Raw genomic sequence first — 21,314 nt, 5'->3', positions numbered from 1 at the left:
GCTGTTTATAAGGGAAGTGTTCCTTTGAGAGTTCTGTTATCATTCTACTTCACGTGTTTACTTTGGATTCAGCAGGATTCTTTGATTCTCTGCTGATGGTTTTAAATTGTGTGCTGGAAGGCAGGCTGCCTGAGCACTGCTTTCTGTGTAACAGTGGAGACCGTGGAGCGTGCGGCCTGTGATTGTGTCATAATTTGGAATACATCAGGAGCTGTCTGATGGCAGGTCCTGCGAGGGCAGCCTGGAAGCAAGTGCACTGCGGTTGGTTTTGCAGCTGTCATGCGCCGTAGTGCAGGCGCTGTAACCTCCAGGTGTAAATGGACCTTTATCAGCATCGTTGGAAAGGGTGGGGAGGCTCAGAGCACTGAAGGATGCTGTCCGTCAGAAGGCATTGGCACAACCTTGTTGCCAGCTAAGTTTTGTTCCCAAGAGCTGGCTGGATCTATAGAGCTTTCTGGTGGTTCTTTTCGAGGAAAGGTGGAGGTTGTATGTGCTCACTGGTGCCTAATTCTGATTGAGAACCTAACTGTCCCCTTTTATTTTTAAATAATTTTAAATAAGACTTATGTATTTATTCAAAAGACAGAGATACAGAGAGAAAGGAAGAGAGAGAGATTGATCTTCCATCCACTGATTCACGACCCAAACGGCCACAACAGCCAGGGCTGGGCCAGACCATTTAGCCAGGAGCCAGGAGCTCCTGGGCCGTCTTCCACTGCTTTCCCATGTGCATCAGTAGGGAGCTGGATCGGGAGCAGCCAGCGCTCCAGAGGCCGCCGACACTGGGATGCGACACTGCAGGCGGGGGATGAGCCTCCTCTGCCACCAGGCCAGCCCCACCGTCCCCTTTTCTTCCTTTCCTTCACCAGCTAAGAAACAGCTGGGAGCTGGATGGGATTTGCCTTTCAGTGCAAGTGGGACTGGAGCAATGAGTACTAAAGTAGCCCTTCCTTTTGGGAAATAACACTGGTTGGTGGTATAATGACTAGTTACCTTCCGGGCCGTCTCAGAATTACCCAGCAGGCTGCTTGAGACCCTATCTATCAGCCAGGAATAGTGCCTGGTGCATTCATTGTAGGAGATCCAGTGAATGAACTTAGTGCAGAGAAGGATTTTTTAAAATGTTATGTATTTATTTTTATTTTGATTGAAAGGCAGAGAGAGACAGACAGACAGAGCAATAGCTTCCATCTGCTGCTTTACTCCCCAAATGCCTGCAACATCCTGGGCTGGGCAGACAGAAGCAGCCCAAAACTCACTCCATGTCTCCTGCGTGGGTGACAGAAACCCAAGTACTTGAGCCATCGCCTGCCGCCTCCCAGGGTGTGCATTAGCAGGATACTGGCAGAGGAGCCAGCACTTTAACCAGGCACTCTGATATGGGATGCAGGTGTCCCAAACAGCGACTTAATTGCTACAGCAAATGACACCCCCGGGTAGGGATTCTAATGCACAGAGAGGTTACTTTGCCTGCCCAAGGCCACACAGTTGGCGACTGGGTTACTCACAGTGGGCATGAAGCAAGTGGACATCACAGAGAATAATGGTTTACCCACAGAACCCCCTCATGAAGATAGTGCTGGCCATGGTTTTAGAGGTGTCTTGAGTTTCACGAAAGTATAATTCAAGATGTAAGAGGAAAGCCAAGAGTGAGGTCTGATTTTAGTAATAAGGATTTTTTTTTTTTTTTTTTTTTGGGCAGGCAGAGTGGACAGTGAGAGAGAGAGAGAGAGAAAGGTCTTCTTTGCCGTTGGTTCACCCTCCAATGGCCGCCGTGGCCGGCACACCGCGGTGATCCGATGGCAGGAGCCAGGTGCTTCTCCTGGTCTCCCATGGGGTGCAGGGCCCAAGCATTTGGGCCATCCTCCAATGCACTCCCTGGCCACAGCAGAGAGCTGGCCTGGAAGAGGGGCAACCGGGACAGAATCCGGTGCCCCGACCGGGACTAGAACCTGGTGTGCCGGCGCCACAAGGCGGAGGATTAGCCTAGTGAGCCGTGGCGCCGGCCAGGATGTTTTGTTACCATTTAAACACTATATGAATACAAAACATTAAATAACAAATATATCAGTAGGATTGTTCATTGAGCTTCAAGAAGGTATGTTAGGAGAAGGTGTCATCCCAGTAGTCTTTAAACATTTTTGACATTGCAATCCTATCAATAAAATAGTTTTCTTCACACCTGTGACATTTCTATATTTATAAGTTATAATTACACGCTTGTTTAGTAAGAAGTTATTTGCATTCTAAAATACACAGAAATAGAAGTAAAATACCGAGACAAGTAAACATGATTAGAAATTGTAACCGTTTCTTCCTGTGTCCCTGGAGTCACCTCGCACTCTCCGCTTTGGAGACTTCTGTTTTAGAAAGGCAGTCACCTAGAGGAGGAAGCACATAGCAGCGTTTGAAGGCAGTGTGCCAGTTTTGTGGAGTGGTCTGTGCATAAGAAATTGACACAGACGTAAACTATGAAGCAGATTGAGTGCAGGAGGTTTGGGGAGTAAACCAGAAAGCCAGCCTTGGCCATCGGATCTGAAAATATTGGTGAGGTATCACAAATGAGACCCCTAAAGGATTAAAGAGTCCCCATTGGAAACTTGCTCATAACTGATAGTGCTAGTCACTGGGGAATAGAGGAAAAGTGTAGTTCATACACAAGGCATGTAAAATTGAAAGGCATTTCAGCGAGTTTAAAGGAATAAACCTGAATGAAGTGGAAAGAAAATCAAGTTAATCACTTGGAAGTACATGTAAGATGAAATCATTGAACTTGACCTTACTGAGTGGCGTGGGTGAAAGAGGATCACGGGGAGGTGACTGTGTCTCTGGCCTCCAGGAGAGACCAGGGTAGAGGCTGGCTGAAAACCGGAAAGGCAGGATGAGCACGCAGAGTGGGGTGCTAGGCTCTCCTTATTGTGGAGGATTTGTTGGTAATTCTTTGGTTTCCCTACAGCTTAATATTTTCTCAGATCCCTTGTCTGCTTCTGTATTTAAAAGCTCATGTGAATGGGGATTCTCAAGTTAAGTTAGCCTGGTGCTCCTAGGAAGTCCTGTATTGGACTCCAGGCAGAATGTACCGGCCCTGCAGCCCCAGTAACCAACAGCCACCCGAGCAGGGTCAGGAGCAGGGATTGGTTTGGGATGATGGTTGTGGTGGGCTGATCATCCACACCTTTCTGTTGGTCTTAGGGACTGGGTTTAACCACTGAAGTAAGTTGGGAATGTTAGGCAGATTGTTCTTCAAGATTGTTTCTTGAAGAACTGAAAGCAGGCTTAAGAAATAAATGATGGGTTGCCCAATGCTGTGTTTTCATTTGAGAGTGTTAAAGCTATGTCCATAGTACGGAGAAGAAGGTGGAATCTGAGGACATTTCAGCAGTGATGCAGTTTGTGGATTATCAGCAGGTAAGATTGTCATGTGTTACTGAAGTATTAAGCATTTCACAGCGGGTGAGAAGAGAGCTGCTCTGGAAATAGGTGGGCCAGATAGGAAAGAACCAGAGGAAATGGCAAATACAGGCTGATGGTGGGGTACCTTCTGGCCCCTCAGGGACTTCCATGCATGATGGCTTCTGTAGGGACCTAGTCTTTTGGCAGTATTCTGTGCTGGAGAAGTTTTATTTAAAAAAATACTTATTTTCACCTACTTTAAAGACAGAGAAAGAGAGAGAAATATCTTCCATCTGCTGTTTGACTCCCCAAATGCCTGTGATACCCATGGCTGGGCCAGGCAGAAGTGTGACATGAGGAACTCAGTCCGGGTCTCCCATGTGGATGACAGGGACCTGTGTACTTGAGCCATCATTTCCTGCCAAAATGTAACAGCAGGAAGCTGGGCCAGAAGTAGAGCAGCGGGGACTTGGCAGCTTACTGTGCTATGCTCCAGTGCCTGCCCCTGGAGAAATTCTCTTAAAAGCTAGTTAAAGAATCATGCAGAGAACAGTAGTAGTAAGTATTCCTACTTACTTAATTTTATATAAAAAGACCTAGTCACTTGTATAACTAATTAGTTGATAAGTATTTGTGGCTTAGATGGGGAAAATTTGAAAAGCTCTACTATTTGACAATTCAGTCATCCTTCTGTACTCAGAAGGGACTGGGTTTGGAACTCCTGTGGCTACCAGAATCCCCAGATGCTCAAGTCTCTTATGTAACCTACACAATCCTCCTTACTTGAAGTCATCTCTGAATTACTTACTAAACGCCATGTAAACAGTGTGTACATAGCTGTAAGGAGACAGTTGTGGCAAAGAAGAAAAGCCTGTGTCAGCACACACACACAGCACAGCCCACATGTAGGGAGGGCCAACAGCAAGTCAGAGCGACAGGAATAGAATCGGGAGTCCTTGAGAAAAGTGGCCTCACCAGAGAGTGAATCAGGAGAATGAAGCTGCTTCCAGGAACATGACTCACGAGCAGAAGGCAAACATGGCCTTCCTCACCCTCTGAATGGGAGGCCGTGGGAGCCTAGGGGAGGGCCTGGCCTGTGGCAGGCATGCCTGAAGCCCCGTGAGGCCCTCCCTGTTAGTGAACAGTAAAGAAGGATCTAGAACATGGAGCTGTAGTTCCCAGACTGTAATCTGTCGAGGCCTGAGATGAGGATGTGGGATGGGAGCAACACTCAGAGCTCCAGGTGTGGAGAATGAATGAAGAGCTGTGAAGAATTCTCTCTGAGTGGGCTTTGGCAGATTGCTTGTTCACACTGGCCTCAACCTCCTCATCTGAAAATGGAAGACAGGCTTTATTAAAAAAAATTTTGAGAAGCAGACAGAGCTCTCCCATCCACTGCTTTACTCCCTAAATGCCCACAATGGTGGTGGCTGGGCCAGGTCAAAGCTGGGCGCTTAAGAACTCAATCCAGGTCTCCCCTGGGGTAGTAGGGACCCAAGGGCTTGAGCCTTCGCCTGCTGCCTTCCAGGACTTGCTTCTGCCTCCCAGAAGCAGAGCTGAGCATCCAACTCAGGTTGTCTGATATGGAATGTGGGCATCTTAATAGGTATCTTAGTGCCTGGCCTGAAAGACAGGATTGTTGAAATTATCTTGTCACGCTCCTGCTGTTTCTGACTGTATCATCCATTTTGAATAGGTGACATGGAAGGTGATGTTTATCTAATCCTGCCTGCTATATCTGTTCCAGGGTCTTTGTGCTCTGTAGTTCCTGTAATCCTTCGTTACTTCATTTACTCTATACCTCATGCTCATTGAGGTAGGGGTGATACTACTCCCACTTTACAAATGAGGGTGAATGATGTGCAAAGTTCACTTGGCTCCCACTCGAATGTGGGCTGAGTTGGGATGCACTGGGAAATGGCCATAATATACGAATTTTATTGTCACTTATAAGATTTGGATGAAAGGAAAACAAGTCAATGTTTTGGGTATTAGAATTATTCTCTTTTCTCTATTCTCATGTGCTTTCCTATGTATTTCAAGGTACATGAACTTTTTATTTTTTAATTTTTTGAAGAGAGATTATTTGAGAGGCAGAGTTAGAGAGAGAGGGAAGGAGGGAGGAGGAGGAGGGGGAAGGGAGGGAGGGAGGGAGAAAGGGAAGATATGGATGTTTCATCCACTGGTTCACTCTCCAAATGACCCCAAATGACCAGGATTGGGCCAGACTGAAGTCAGAAGCCAGGAATCCCATCCAGGTCTCCCACACAGGTGACAGGAATCCAAGAACTTAGGCTGTCTTCCACTCCTTTCCCAGGCACATTAGCAGAGAGCTGGATCGGAAGTGGAGCAGTTGGGACTCGAACCCGGCTCATATGGTACACCACGGCGGCAGGAGGCAGCTTAACCCACTGCTGCACAACCTGGGCCCCCCCATAAATGTTTTAAAAGACAGTGAGAACTCAGATTTTCCCCCCTTGAAGCGGAAAAGCCTTTTTTGGCTTACTGAGATTTGAGCGGGAGCAGTAGAGTAAATGGCACTCCCATTTCCCCTGAGTCTGGAAGAGACAAGGAGAAAGAAGACACATGGAATTCAGATTGCACTTTTTAAAACAAATCAGTAGAACTTGTATAGGAGAATAAGACATAAATACTTATTTTAAAAAATGTATTTATTTATTTGAAAGAGTTACACACATAGACAGAGAGGCAGATAGAGAGGGGTCTTCCATCTGCTGGTTCACTCCCTAATTGGCCACAACAACCAGAACTGCACTGATCCGAAGCCAGGAGTCAGGAGCTTCTTCTGGGTCTCCCACATGGGTGCAGGGGCCCAAGGACTTGGGCCATCTTCTACTGCTTTCCCAGGCCATAGCACAGAGCTGGATCGGAAGTGGAGCAGCCGGGACTTGAACCGGCACCCATATGGGATGCCGGCACTGCAGGCGGCGGCTGCAGTGCTGGCCCCAAAGACATAAATACTTATAAACAGTGATTTCCATCTATGTCAACAGTGGGCTTCCCAATTCAGAGTGCTATGGTAGGTTTGCCTCCCTGCTCACCAGAAGTTCAGGGCGGGCAAGCCTGCCCCACAGGAAGCCTACTCCTCAGAGCTAGCTGCACCCAGACTTCATTGTGTACTTCCAGAGAGGAGCATGGCCCCCAAGAAGATGGAGGGAGAAGCCAGGGCCCGTGCCCAGTAGCTGCTTCCAAGCCTCACAGGTTAGGTAAGTCACCAGGACCGTAGAAAGTTGTCAGTGAGGAGCCAGGAAAGAGGCCCAGAAGCTGAGTTTGAGGCCTGTTCTTGTGCTAAAAGGAACCAGGAGCCAGGCAGGTGATCCCCGTCCTAATCTCCTCAATAATAAGGGCTTTTCTGTTGCCCAAAGCCAGCATCATTCTGGATAAACTGTTTTTCCTGTTCGAGGTAGCAGCTTTTGTAAAAAGTGATGTTGGGTTAGAAAAAACTCAGAAAGCCAAAAAAGCACCTTAGCCTTGCTGCCGAGGTCAGTGATGCCACTGTTTCTCTTTTGGTAGAAGTCAAAGTGAGATACTCAGCGTGAACGAGGGGACTTCAAGAAGTTTGTGGAAAATGGAGTCAAAGGATAAATTTATTTTATTTATTTTGAAACCTATGCACATGAGAAGTCTTCAGATAGTTTGTGGGAAATGTACATGGTAAAAAAACTAATTGCAGAATTGTTTCACATAAAAATAAATTATCTTTTAATTCCATTTCCCCAAAAACTTTCTGGAGTACCCTAGTATTATTCACTGAGTGTTCGGAGAAAGTCATCTTCTGTGATGGTGCTAATAGCAATGTCTTTTTGAACCTGAATTGAAACATATGTCTTTGGAGCCTGAAGGTACCTTGGCACCTGGTCTCTTTGCCCATGTGACTGGATCACAGATGTCGTGTGAGCACAAACCACCCCTTCGTGCAGGGCTGTGGAAGTCTCCACTGTGTAGGAGACCCAGCTTTAAAGTTGTGCTCTCCCCTCACATCCTGTTAACTCTGTGGGCAACTGGCTTGTCAATTTCTGAAGTAGCATTTTTATTCAACAAACAGTGTAACAAATTTTTCCATCTAAATTATTCATAGGAATTACAGAACTTGTCACTTAGAATGGATGCTGGGATATTCAGGTCATTCAGGAGGCTGTGGTTAAAAATAAAACGACCTAAATATATAGCTCTACTTTTTGTAAACGGGAAGTTTAAGCTTTTAATTTTTGTTTGACATTGGTGCTAATTCTGCTGCTGTGTGGAGTGGAAGTGGCTACTCTTTCTTCCTTCTAAATGAAGACAGAGTGTCCTTCCTTGCTGGTCCTTTCTTGATGCGCTCAGAGCCCTGTGTATTGAGTGAGGCTACGTGAATTCTCTGGCCTTCCTGATCCATGAGAGAGTGACTGGAGAAGGCCGTCGGTGACTGTCCAAGAAAAACGGAAGAGAATCACAAATGGTTCTTCCTGCTCCCTCCTTTTCTACTTTAAAGGAGGGAACTTTTGAAATAGGAACTTGTCCCGAGCTGCGTTCAGACAGTAACTGGAGCATAAAATGTTGACAATCAATTATGTATTTAGGGAGATGAAATAGGCTGACATATTGAAGGCACATTGTATTCGGTTTGGTGGATGCAAGCAAGACAGTTACGTCATCATACTCCTGCAGTGAAACTGTGTGCCCAGAGAGTGAGGCACACAGGATGAACCCAGACTTTACAGCACAAGGATGCTTCTAATCCAGTTACCATTTGTCCCAGGAAAATGTTCCGTCTTTAAAAAAATTGGTTGTGGGTTATTTTTATTTATTTATTTTGGTGGTAGTTGCTGACTGATAAGCAAATAATTTGTTATTTGTGTTGATACATACTTGTCCCTGAGTTACAGCAACTTGACAAATGGGTGGTATGTTTTCCTAGCGTGTGTTCCCTGTGTAGGCCAGCTGGTAGGATCTTTGCAGGAGAGGGTGAAGAGAATACAGTCTCTCCTGTAATCCGCTATGCTGGACACACTGCTGACCGCAGTGCAGCCGTCCACAGGTCTGTGGGGCACTGGAGTGCATGGTGTCTTCTATCCACTTGGTAGGAGAGGCACCCAAGGACTTGACTCAGGCCGTTGAGGCCAGAGGTCCAAGTTCATGCTGTCTCCAGGGTTGGTTCCTTCTGAGGGCTGTGAGGGAGGGATCTGACCCAGGCCCCTCTCTCTCCTCGGCATGGAGACAGCCCTGTACTTCTTCACCCCATTTCCTCTGTAGCCCTGTCTGTCTCTGTGTCCAATTCTGCCCTTCTTTTCTCCCTCCATTTTTTTTTAATAAACAATCACAATGGATTAGAACGAATGCCAGTAACCTTGTTGTAACTTGATTACTTCTCTGTGAAGTCCATATGTCTAAATATGGCCATTGTCTTGGGGAACTGGGCACCAGGACCTCAGCATGAATTTTGGAGAGACATAACGATGACACCAGAGAGCTGGGTCCACGGTCCCACTTTGTCTCCTAATTCAGTAACACCCCCTGCCTTCTTTGTTAAATATTTGTTTGGTTCATATGTGACTTGGACTGGGAAGGCCAAGTTTCGTGCTCATAGAAATAGCTATCCCACGCCTTACCTTTTCCTACCTGCTGGTTTATAGATCGAAGCTACTTCTTAGATGGTGACAGTTTTGCTTGAGGATGTTTTTCATTGAATTTTTAAAACAGTTATCTTCTTCCTGTTTGATCTCTAGCATATAAAAATACTTGTCGTTTGATGTATACATTGGTTTTTAAAGGGGTTAAAACTGTACACTTTGCCTGTGATCTTTTCCTTTTTACTCTTTCTAGAACAGTTTTTTGTGCCCTAGTAGGGGAAAATTATCCTTGTTGGAGGGCTTGTTATATAGGACAGCACCTGGGAGTTGCTGCCTTAACTATCAGGCAGCTGTAGAAACCAAGGAGCTGGGTTCTTCTCCCACCCCAAATTCGGGTTGGCACTCAGGATGTAGTATTTAGAAGATAAAAGATAGTAACTCTGTTACTTTGAATTTTCAGTACTATTTAAAGAAATCTTTTATGCCAGACAATATTTGCATCCAAAGTACACCAGTTTGTTTAAGAAATTCCCAAAGTGTAAGGAAGTTTCTTTTCTGAGCTCAGTGCCGTCTGTCTTAACTCAAGATTGTGGCCTCGGGGGGGATGGCCCTGTAAATGTTAGGAAATAAATATTTGCAGTGGATCTGGGTTGGAAGATTGAGAACACATACTGGATATACTTGTTTTATATGTGCTTCTCAGGTTAATGGTCGTTTCCAAAACAATTTTAAATTTGCGTATGTTTTAAGCTTTTTTCTTTTTCAGAAAAATCAAAGACAGATGCCTTGGAAAGCAGCAGCGTTTAGAGATGTAAAAATAAGATCCTTATCGGGACAGTCTCCTGTGTGTTGATTTGCAGCAGGGTAGGACTGTCTATATGGAGTGTGTGAGTGTGTGTGTGTGCACGTGTGCTGAATCCTACTGTAGACTGGGTATGGATCAAAACCTTTCATCAGTGTAACATAGCATCCCATAGTTCAAAGGCAGCCAGTTACATATTGCTTGGCAGGAAGCCTCCCATTTTATATATCGTTGAGAGAAAGGAGAGAATGAGGAGTCCGTGTGGAGTATTTTATAGTGAAGGAAAAACAGCCCAGCTGTTGTAGACAGGTCTTAAAAGACAGCCCACTGGCCTCACCCTGCATTTGCTACAGATGCGTTCCTGTAGGACCTCCAGATTGAAGAGAGCCCACTGTTGGCTGCACAGCTGTTAATACTGTGCTTCCCTTACTGTTATGAGGTGTGCAGCGTGTGGCTTTGAGAGCATGAGCTTATGGTACGTTTGGGATCACTGGGATCATTAATTTAATTTTAGCAAATAGCAGCACACCAAAGTGAGGATAGCAGTTTGGATGTCTCCTAAAGTCTACTGTATTGGGGACCTGGTCCCAAAGTCTTATGTTATAGTTGAGGGAGAAAGAATGGAGACCTGATCTAATTATGACATCTAAGTTATGGAACCAGCGGGAGGTCTCCAGGTTGTTTGTGGCATGCCCTTGGAAAGTGGTTCTTGAGAGCAGGTTGGTTTATAAGCCAAGTCTGGCCCAGCTTCTCTGCCTCCTGGCTCGCCATGTGGTCTTGCAGCCTTCAGGCTAATGAGGCTGCCTGCTCATGGGCTGTGAACCTCCAGAACCTTAAGCCAAACTAGACCTTTGTTCCTAGGAAGCTCCTCTCAGGTGTCTGTTGCTGTAACAAAAACCTGATACAGACATTAATGTGTGCAGTGCTCAGTGGCCTTAAATATGTCCGTGCTTTTGTAAAACCATCACCACTATCCATCTCCAGGCCTTTTTCATCATCCCAAAAAGAAATTCGCTACCCATTAAAAAGAGAATTCCCTGACTCCCTCCCCTCTAACTTTTTCTTGCTGTCTCTGAATTCACCTATTCTGTTTACCTCATACAGTAGGATCACGGATTTGTGCCCGTGTGTCTGGCAGCTCTAGTGACTCCTCGGTTGTATCTCTACAGCTTTCACTATATACCATTTTCTTTTTGATCATAAAATAATTTGGTAGATAACTGCAGAACATTAGAGCTGTAGGACAGAAAGTCAAAACTCTCATGGCTTCAGGGATCAGCAGTAGTGACATCTGATATCTATACAGAAGACGCTGTGTATCAGACACAGCTCTAAGCGCTCTGCAGAAAATGACACGTTGACCCTCACACCGCACTGTGAGCTAGATACTGTTAATACTTCAGTTTTGCAGTGGGAAACTGATGTCCATAGAGACGAATCCGTTGCTTAAGAGAGTAACTGGCTAGCATGTGGCAGAGTGGGTATTCCAGCTCAGTCGTCTGCGCCAGAGCCTGAGCTCCTGAGGGCTTCCTGATTATGCACAGGTGCAGTGGGCTGGGCAAAGGGAAACTGCCGCAGAGGCAGCCAGGGAGTGAGCTGGTGCCACCTGGCAGCCAATCCTGAGCCCCAGTGTTGGGGTTCATTAAGGGAGTAGTGGAGACAGATATTCTCAGACACTGTTGGTTGCTACTGAGTGGCAGTGCAGTCTCCATCCTGCCAGCACGTCCAGGTTTTCAAGAGAAGCTGGAGATCTTATTCACGGGTGACCTCCTGATTTGTAGGGCAACCTAAATCAGTTAAAAACCAAACTAAAAACCGGCTGTCTGTGGCCCATCACTTGGAGGCCTTTGCCTCGGTTTCCAGATAGCGGCCCCCGTGCACCCCTAGGAACTGTGTTATTTGCATTGCTTGGGCACGGAGGTCAGGTCTTGGCGCTTTTTGCTTCCCCAGCTGCAACCTTCATATCCCAATTTTCAGTAATGTGTGCTGAGTGAATGACTCTTCACAGCTCTCATGATTTCTTCCCAAGTGCTGCCAAGAGTTCACTGAAAGTCTAATTTAAAACAAAACACAGCCAGGCGACTTTGAGAGGCGTACATCCTTTCATGTGGAGCTTCGTAATTTATTGTTTCATTTTGGGCTCCTTTGATTTAACAACGTTGATTAAAATAGGACTTTAATGTGGTGAGTTTTTTTTTCTTTTAAAAAAAATCTCACCAAAGATGTTCAAATATATGCTATGAATAACACAGCAAACCTAAACCCCTTTATTTTAGTAACGGCTGCCAGCACTTAGGATATGTATCCCAGTTACTAGCTACTGTGTAAAGGCTTTTACATGTCTGTCTGCTTTTACTGTGGAGTCAATCAATTAAGAATTTGTGGATTTTTGTTGAATTTGAGAATTGGAAGGACTGGAATGTATCTATTTCAGTTTATTGACTTTACATGTGAAGCTGATGGGCCAGCCAATCTAAGAGGCTAACCCAAAGTCATAGATCTGTTGCACAGCCAGAACCCCTCTGGATACACACATCTGCAGCATATGTAGCCAGAGTCTACCATTCCTTTCCCTCTCGCCTCTGGTCCAATAATCTTTTTTTAGATACTTTAGCACTTCTGCTTTTATCTGCCCATCATCTCTGGAAATACGGGTTTTGTTGCAATGTACTAATGTGTTATCGTTCAAATAAATAGCTTCTGAACTCCCAGTCATCACCAGGGTATTTGAAATAGTTAGTGTCTTGGTCCCTTTGTGCCACTTTAACCGAATACCTGAGACTGAGTAATTTTTTATTCCAGGTATTCTGGAGGGTGGGAAATCCAGGATGGAGGTGCCATGAGATGAGGGCTGCTTCCTCCCTGCCGCTGGGCTGGCACCTTGTTGCTGCACTCCTGTGGCCGAAGGTGGAAGGGCAGCAAGGGCATTACGGCATTCTGTTCAGCCCCTTGTATAAGGCTCTGCCCTCACAATTTATCCACCTTCCAAAAGGCTCTGCCACTTTTATTTTCTTTAAGAGGAGATTTGCAGATTGTTATAATAGAAACTGTAGTCAATCATGCTGAAATATATTTAAGTTTTTAAAATTTATTTGTGAGGCAGGAAGGGAGAAAAGGTGGGAAGGAGGGAGGGAGGGAGAGGGAAAAACAGAGAGGTGTCTTCTGTCTGCTGGTTGCCTTCCCAAATACCTGTAACAGCCAGACCCAGCCAGCTTGAAGCTAGGATCCTGAAACCCAGTCTGGGACTCCCACATGGGTGGCAGGGACCAAATTACTTGAACCATCACCTACTGCCTCCCAGGGTGCAAACTAACAGGAAGCCGGAATGGAATGGAGCTGGGACTCGAACCACAGCACTCTAATGAGGATGCAGGTGTCCCAAGCATCATTTTAATTGCTGCACCAAACGCATGCCCTTCCTACCTCTTCTTTATTCAATAGTCATCCATAATCCTTGGAGGTATATTCCAAGACCCCTAGTGGATGTCTGAAACTGCAGCTAGTTCCAGACCCTATATGCATATACATACATACCTTTGATAAGGTTTAATTTATAAATTAGGTGCAGTAAGATAAAGTGGAACAATTGTAACAATATACTAATACATCATGATAGTCAACAAGATAACCAAGACAGCTACTAAGTGACTAATGATTGAGTAGCATTTCCAGCAGAGATGTGCTAGACAGAGAGACAGTGCAAGATTCCATCACACTGCTTAAAATTCATGAATTGCTTATTTCTGGAATTTCCCATGCAATGCTGTGGTATTGCAGTTGACCAAGGGTGAAGTTGCGTGAAGGGAAACCATGGATGGGGAGGACTGCTGTACTAGCACCAGGGTATTAGGTTGCGACGTGAATTTTTGAGGGACATACACATTGACACTAGGGTTTGGAGCGTATGTTATGCCCTTGTGAGATGCCTGGGTCTGGAGTTCCTGTTAAGAGTCCCAAGTCCTTACCTCATTGGCACAGGCCCCTTAACCAAATGATCAGATAAACTTATAGATAATAATGTCCATGAGAATGCAGGGAGAATTTTAAATTAGAACAGATAATTTCCAAATGGATGGTATCGCTGTCATCACATCTCTGATGGCCTACACTTTGTTAGATATCAGTGGGTCTCAAGTCTCTCTCTAGTGGGGAGGACGAAGGAACAGAATTTATACCCTTCTCTCATTCAGCTGACAATCATCAAAGCTTTTTTTTTTTTTTTACAAAAACAGTTTATTTTTTCCCAAGCCAAACTGTACCTTATTTAAGATTCTTTTCATAAAAATCATGGCATTTCAGGCAGGACCCAGGCAATTATTTTCAGTGCACAACAACTTTCTGTTCCTTTCCTCAGTGGACTACCAAGATCAGAAACCCAGTGAAGTCTTCATTTGAAGCTCTGAAAAGCCAGAGTTCTGGCATGTTGTGTAGCAGCTTCTTACAAGCCGACCCTGAGTTTCAGGAAATGAAATGAAACGACAGGATGATCAGGCTGAGGACCCACCATCTGGAAGAGGCTCCACCGCCCTGTCGAGGGCACCTCGGCGGCGTCACTGTGGGGTCCAGATTTCCCATCACACTGGTACCAAGTTTCTGGGGGCCAGGCCCAGCAGGTCTGTGGGTCTGAGGGCGTTATCTGTGCTGAAGGCAGACAGGGTGGAGGAAGAGGACATAAACTGAGTTTAGTTTTTCCCCTCCACAAGGGGTTGTGCCCTGGAGGCTGTGTGTCGATGGCAGGGGATTCCTCCTGGGAGCCAAGAGGAAGTCTGTCGAAACTCCAAGGGAAAGGTGTTTTCCCCCTCATGAACCCAGCCTCGGAGACTTTCTGTTAGTGACCTATGCCCCTTCACCCTAAAACAACACTGAAGTGTTCAGTGTCCTAACAACAAGGTTGAAAAAAGTAAAACAAAATTCTTTATGAAACTTGATAAAAGATAGTATCTCCAACTGTAGGCACCAGAAACATGCAATTATTAAAAACACACATGCTTCACTTGGCGTCTCCAGCACCTGAATCTTTCCGGGCCTGGTCCGTCTGGCATCTCCATTGTCTGCAGGGTTATTCCCGTCTTTGCCAGCATTGGCTTTTGCCTTTTCCCCTTTGGGCACCTTCTCTCTGTTTTCTGCAAGGCCCTTTTAGGCTTGGAGGAGCTGGTTTAGCAGACAGCCATGCAGATATTCTCTGGTTTGTCCTTCACCTTAGCCTGATTCCCTTCAGCACCCCTTCAGCCTTTCTCTTCGGCAGGGTGGCAGCCGCAGCAGTGAGACAGAGGCGCTGGGCACAGGGATGCAGCAATGTGCAGGCTTTGGTTGGTCCAGAGTTTGTACTTGTCTAGTCTACCTATTTTTTTTTTTTATTTGAAAGGCAGAATTGGTGGCCTGGGGGTGGGAGGGTGGGTGGGGGGAGTGGGGATCTACAGACACACATCTTCCATCCATTGTTTTAGTCTTCAAATGGCCTGCAACAGCTGGGGCTGGGCCAGGCTGAAGCAGGAGCTCCATCCAGGTCTCTCATGTGAGTAGCACAGACCCAGCCACTTGAGCCATCAATACTGCCTCCCAGAGTCTACGTTAGCGTGGAACTGGAGTGAGGAGCAGGACACTGGCTGAACCCAGGAACTCTGATACGCATCTTAGTTGCAAGTCCAAATACCAGTCTAAAATCTTATTTTATGATTAAAGTGTTGACTATCTTATGTGTGCTCATAGGTAGACATTTTGCAGATGTGATAGGCTGTAAAAACAATATCCAAGAAGCACTTGCAGTTCAGCCCGCTGTAGAGTGTGGTGGTATCTGCTCGTGATCTCCGGCTGGCAGAGGGCTGCAGCTCACTGTTGTTGCACAGCATTGCCACGGAATATTGTACTGCAGGTATCTAGCCCAGGGTGGGTAGAATTTTGAAGTACGATTTCTGTTGAATGCACATCGTCTTTTACCTCTGTAAAGGAAGAAAAATCAAAGTTGAACCATTGGAATTTGGGGACTGTTTACTTATGAAAAATATTGATGAGTCAGCTGTAGAAATCCAGAATATTGTGACTTTCCAGTTCTCATCTTTGTTGCTTCACCATTCTGTCTGCATGCAGGAGAAGTGTCAGTGATTCAGATGGGCATGTCATTGAGAGCCAGGATGTGTGTGCAGGCCATAGAGCTAGAGGAAGACTGGAAAAGAGACATAGACAGCTGGACATTTTCCAACAAAAATTGATGGAGACATCAGTATCTTTGTCATCATTTCAAAAATATGAAAAAAATGTTCCACTTCCTTAAAGTAGATTTGAAAACTCTGGGTATACATTCTTTTACTTGCTCACAACCTTTGGCAGACTTTGTTTTTATCATGGAAGATTTGAAGGCTGATGGAAGGGAAGTGACTTGACTTTCTGGAGGTGACTCTGGTTATCAGGGAGTGACCTGATTGCCACCCTCTCTCACTGGTTGATGGTCTGTTACCTGGGCAGGGGATGTGGGTATTGCCTGGAAAATCCTGTTGCAACTTAGGAATCAAGCAGGAATGCCCTGTGGGCAGACAGTGCAGGTATAGCATGTGCATGTAGTGCATGTATGGTACGAACACTGCCATGAAGATACTTTTCTCCTAAGTGTGTGCCCAGGGCCTCTGTCTTTGGTTGGAGGCCGTTTGAATCAAGGATGCATGTTCAAGGGTTCTGCCCATACTAAATAACAAGTCAGAGCGCAGGTGGTCTGTGTAAGGACATCAGCTGGGGAACAGCTTGAGCTCTGCAGCCTGGCAGACCTTCCTTAGGTCCCTTGGCAGGATGATGACTGTTTCTTTTTTAAGATTTATTTATTATTTTTTAAAGATTTATTTATTTATATGAAAGAGTTACAAAGAGAGAGAAGGAGAGGCAGAGAGAGAGAGAAAGAAAGAGAAGAGAGGAGTCTTCCATCTGCTGGTTCACTCCCTAGGTGGCCACAAACGGCCGGAGCTGAGCTGATCTGATGCCAGGAGCCAGGAGCTTCTTCCAGGTCTCCCACGTGGGTGCAGGGGCCCAAGGACTTGGGCCAACCTCTGCTGCTTTCCAAGAAGCATTAGCAGGGAGCTGGATTGGAAGCAGAGCAGCTGGGACTTGAACTGGTACCCATATGGGATGCCGGCACTGCAGACCAGGGCTTTAACCTACTGTCACAGTGCTGGCCTCTAACTGGCATCTTAACTGCTAAGCTAAATGCACACCCTTTGGTAGGAAAGTTTTGAGAAAATGTTATAACAAATGGGTAGTGGAGGGTTTTTAAAATGTCAGTTTAAAAGATGCAAGTAGTGATGCACAAAATTAATAGCTACTCATGCACTCATTCATCAGTGTCACAAAAACCAATATCTTGTCAGTCTTGTTCCAGTAGCCCTATGTTGTTGTTTGTGGCTGGAGCATCTTACTTATTATTTATTATTTAAAGTATACAGCCTGACATACAAAGTGAAGTGATTACTACAGTCAAGCAAAGCAACATATCTATCGTTAAATACTTCTCATCCTCCATGTCTCAGGCCTACTCTCCTGGCAAATTACCACTATATAGTATTGTTATTAACACAAGTTCTCATTTGAACAATAGATCTCTGGACTTTGTTCACCCTACATAACTCAACTTTGTCACCTTTATATTACCTTTCCCCATGTTCCCCCAGCAGTTGAAAGAAAATCCCAGATATTATGTAATTGTACCTGTAAATAGTACACATCTCTAACTGACTTCTCCTCTCATGTTATTGTCATACCGTAAAATGAGGGTAACTCCACGATAGTTACAAAATACCCAGTCAACATGTAGATTTTCCCTGTTAACATAGGTTTAATTATCCAACAGATTCATCTAACACACGGATTTTTATTTATTCATCTATTTACTTGACAGGCATGGTGACAGAGAGAGGGAGAGAGAGAGAGAGAAAGAAAGAGAGAAAGAGAAAGAGAAAATCTTCTAGCCCCTGGTTAACTCTCCAGATGGCTGCAACAGCCAGGGCTGGAAGCCAGGAGCCACAAACTCCATCCTGGTCTCCTACATGCATGTCAGGAACCCAGGTGCTTGCGACATCAGCCACTGCTTTCCCAGGCACATCAGCAGGATGTTGATTTGGAAGTGGAGTAACTGGAACTCAAACTGGCACTCCGGCTATATAACCCATTTCCCACAGTGCCCGGCCCCTCGGGACATCTGTTTTCTTGAGGGATATTGTATCAGTGAATTTTAACATTTTATATATATATATATATATATATGTGTATATATATATTTTAAATATTTATTTATTTATATGAAAGTCAGAGTTACACAGAGAGAGGAGAGGCAGAAAGAGAGAGAGGTCTTCCATCCGATGGTTCACTCCCCAGTTAGCTTCAACGGCTGGAGCTGCGTCCATCTGAAGCCAGGAGCCAGGAGCTTCCTTCAGGTCTTCCCATTTGGGGGCAGGGGCCGAAGCACTTGGGCCATCTTCTACTGCTTTCCTAGGCCATAGCAGAGAGCTGAATCGGAAGTGGAGTAGCCAGGTCTCGAATTGGCTCCCATATGGGATGCCAGCGCTGTAGATGGTGGCTTTACCCGCTGTGCCACTGCGCTGGCCCCAACCTTAAATTCTTTTATTCTTTTCTTTAGAAATGTTATACACTTTGGTCCTATTTCTGATCATTTTACTGCTCAGACTAGCCCCAGGGGAGAGTGGTACCTTAGCGTGTTTTTATATTGCTTGTTTGCCATATGCCATGGCCTTTTCCAGGATTCAGGCAACACTCAGTTCTGAAGGGTTTAGGTCGTTCCTCCCGTTCCGTGGACTTCACCTCTGTTCAGCTTTCCAGTGTCGCGCACGCGAGCGGCAAGTATGGAGCCAGTTCTACATCACCACCTGCCGGCAGTCTGAGACCTGCCCTGCCGTCTTGCTCAGTTCTTCAGCAGTAGCCCCCTCAGCCTCCGTGTGATTCTTCAGCCTTGGACCCACATTGCCTCCTTGCTGCTGCTTCCATCTTCAGCTCCTTTGGCTCCTCTTCCCTTGAACCCTAGCCCATAATTAGATGCTGATCTCTCTTGTGTATACGTCTCTTGCCGTGTAGACAAAATGAAGTAGTAAAAACCACTGACACTTTGAAGTCAATGTAGTCTGAGTTCCTGAGACTTTTTTTTTTTTGTATTTTAAAAAAATTATAGATAAAATACAAAACAAAATACATAATGGGAGCTCTTCCCCTGGATAGATGTTCTGGAGTACAGTAGCATTCATGGTAAGCAAAGTGCTGCTCAGAGCTCTCTAGAATTCTTCGTCACTTACAGCCCCTTCCCAGACCCTGTCAGCCACCACTCGGCTCTCCTCCTGTGATCTGACTGCCTTCCGTACTCGTGCAGGGGGGATCACTCAGGATTTGTCTTTCTGGGGCTGGCTTATTTCTGTTAGCATAACGTCCTCAAGGTTCATCCACATGGTAACATGTGTCACACCTTCCTTGTTGAGGCTGAGTAAATATTCCTTTGTAGGTGTATATGCCACATTTTGTTGATCCTTTCTTCTGTCAGTGGATATTTTGGTTGCTTCTGTGTTTTGGTTCTAGGGCATGGTGCTGCAGTGAAGGAGAGTGCCAATACATGGATCTCTTTGGGAGCCTGACTTCAGTTCTTTTGGATAAATATCCAGAAATGGCATTGCTGGCTTATATTCACCTTTAAGCATTTTTTTAAATTTTATTTATTTGAGGGGCAGAGAGACAGAGAAAAAGTACCATTTCACTCCCCCAATGCCAGCAACAACCAGTGACCCTATCCAGGTCTCACATGGGTGGCAGGCACCCAACTGCTTCAGCCATCAACTGCTGCTCACTGGGTGCTCATTAGCAGGAGATGAGTCGGGAGCCAGTGCTCAGATATGGGATATAGGCAGCCTACCTGTGTCGTAACTGCTAGGCCAAATGCCTGTCCCTACTTTTTTTGTTTTTTGAAGTGAAAAGTTGTAACAAAGAAATTGTACATCTCCTCCTGTAGCTCCTGGCCAGTTGAGAGTGTCTTCTCCTGTTTGGGCAGCCTTTCTGAGAGCTGGCACCCCATAGTTGTTGTATATTCACTGTACTTCATCATGGGTGGCCATTCTTCTTGTTTACTAATAATGCCTTATTATTTTTACCATGTCATCAATAACGCTGACAGTTTTGGAGAGAACTCAACATTCTCTCCAAAACCTTTTGTTCACTGGTCACTCCTAGCAGCTGTGTCATTGAGGAAGTGTTGACACTGCTTCTGGTTTTTAAATGACTGTATTATTCCTTCCCAGGAGTGAAAAAGTTGCAAGCTTGGAATTTTCTGGATTGTTAACTAGATCAAAAAGCAAAGATAGAAAGCCAAGGGCAAAAGTCTTTCTATAAAACAAACAGTGATAGCAGAAAATGCTAGAACTTTGGAGATGATAATAGTATTGAAAAACTAAGCTTTGCTCACAAAATGAATCTTGTTCATATTGTTCTGAAGTGTGAGATACTTCAGCCAGCTAGAGTTTTAATTTCTGATTTTTCAAGGGTATCGATAAAAACACACATAAACTTTAGCTTAGTTTAATAGGGTTTTAGATGACTTGATTTCTTAGAGAAGACCTTCGCAGTTATTTTCATGTTTGTAATTTCAGTAATCATGGTGCTACCCTTGAAGCTATCGATAAGAAGCCTTCTTTGATTCTCCTTCACCCAGGAAAGACATAGTTGCAGCCATTTCTTTGATTTTTTTTCTTTGGTTTTCACCTTAGAAATAATGAACCAGAGTGCAGTGGTTTCAGCATACCCAAGCCAACATAGGGGTATTGTATTTGCAAGGAAAAGAGACGTCCTATTTTCTCTTGTTTTTGTTGGTGGAGTTTTGTTTTTGATAGGTGAGATCCAGATCCTGTGACTTATTTGTGTTCTGGACAGAGGACCCTCAGATTTTTGTGATCTGAGTCATTTCCGAGTGGGGCCCCAGGCCTTGGGTCTGGAACTCCTGGCATGAGGGTGGAGTGGGGCCTGCAGCCCCAGTGGGAGGAAATCCCTGTGTCAGGAGGAAGTGGGGGAGGGGCTGTCTTCAGGAGGGGTGCCTGGCAAATGGGGGACACAGCCACCCTTGTCCTCAGCCCGCCTTGGCCTTATGGATTCAGAAGGACCTCCAGCCCGGGGAAGGTGGCCTGGAGCAAGGCAGTGCCTCAGCTCCCAGGGATTTAACAGGTTGTGCAGAGAGAGCTTCATGCTCCTTATCAGAGCAGAGCTGGAGGGTGGGTTCGGCCTGTGGAATGCAGGAGAAAGATGCCAAGTTGTTAGACACAAGGTCAAGACCTGTTAAGCAGCAAGAGCTATTTAAATCTCTATCTTAGAAATTCCCACTGGACAGAGCCAGCGAGGGGTGTGGGGGCGAGGGCCGAGGAGGCTTCGCTGGGAGGAAGGAAGGGCTGCAGACGCTGAGGACAGCAGGCCCTGCCCTGGGAGTCCTGACAGCCCCGACCTCCGTGGAGAGGTTGTCAGTGGCCTGGTCACTGCAGCCTGTTTGTATGTGAATGGGTCTCAGGGTTTAAGAGGCAACCTCAAAA

At 45.5% G+C, this 21,314-nt stretch overlaps 1 protein-coding gene and 1 pseudogene across 17 annotated transcripts in view; one reads left to right on the top strand and one right to left on the bottom strand.

The window, feature by feature from the left end:
• TANC1 (tetratricopeptide repeat, ankyrin repeat and coiled-coil containing 1) overlaps positions 1-21,314 on the top strand; it is a 246,689-nt gene that overhangs the window by 38,346 nt on the left and 187,029 nt on the right. The gene's annotated exons all lie outside the window — the stretch shown is intronic.
• On the bottom strand, positions 14,756-15,614 carry LOC108176927 (non-histone chromosomal protein HMG-17 pseudogene; annotated as a pseudogene).

This window comes from Oryctolagus cuniculus, chromosome 3 (assembly GCF_051225735.1).
Source record: "Oryctolagus cuniculus isolate XC-2025 breed Fujian yellow rabbit chromosome 3, ASM5122573v1, whole genome shotgun sequence".
Taxonomy (NCBI): Eukaryota; Metazoa; Chordata; class Mammalia; order Lagomorpha; family Leporidae; genus Oryctolagus; species Oryctolagus cuniculus.
This window is presented reverse-complemented; position numbering and strand designations above follow the sequence as displayed.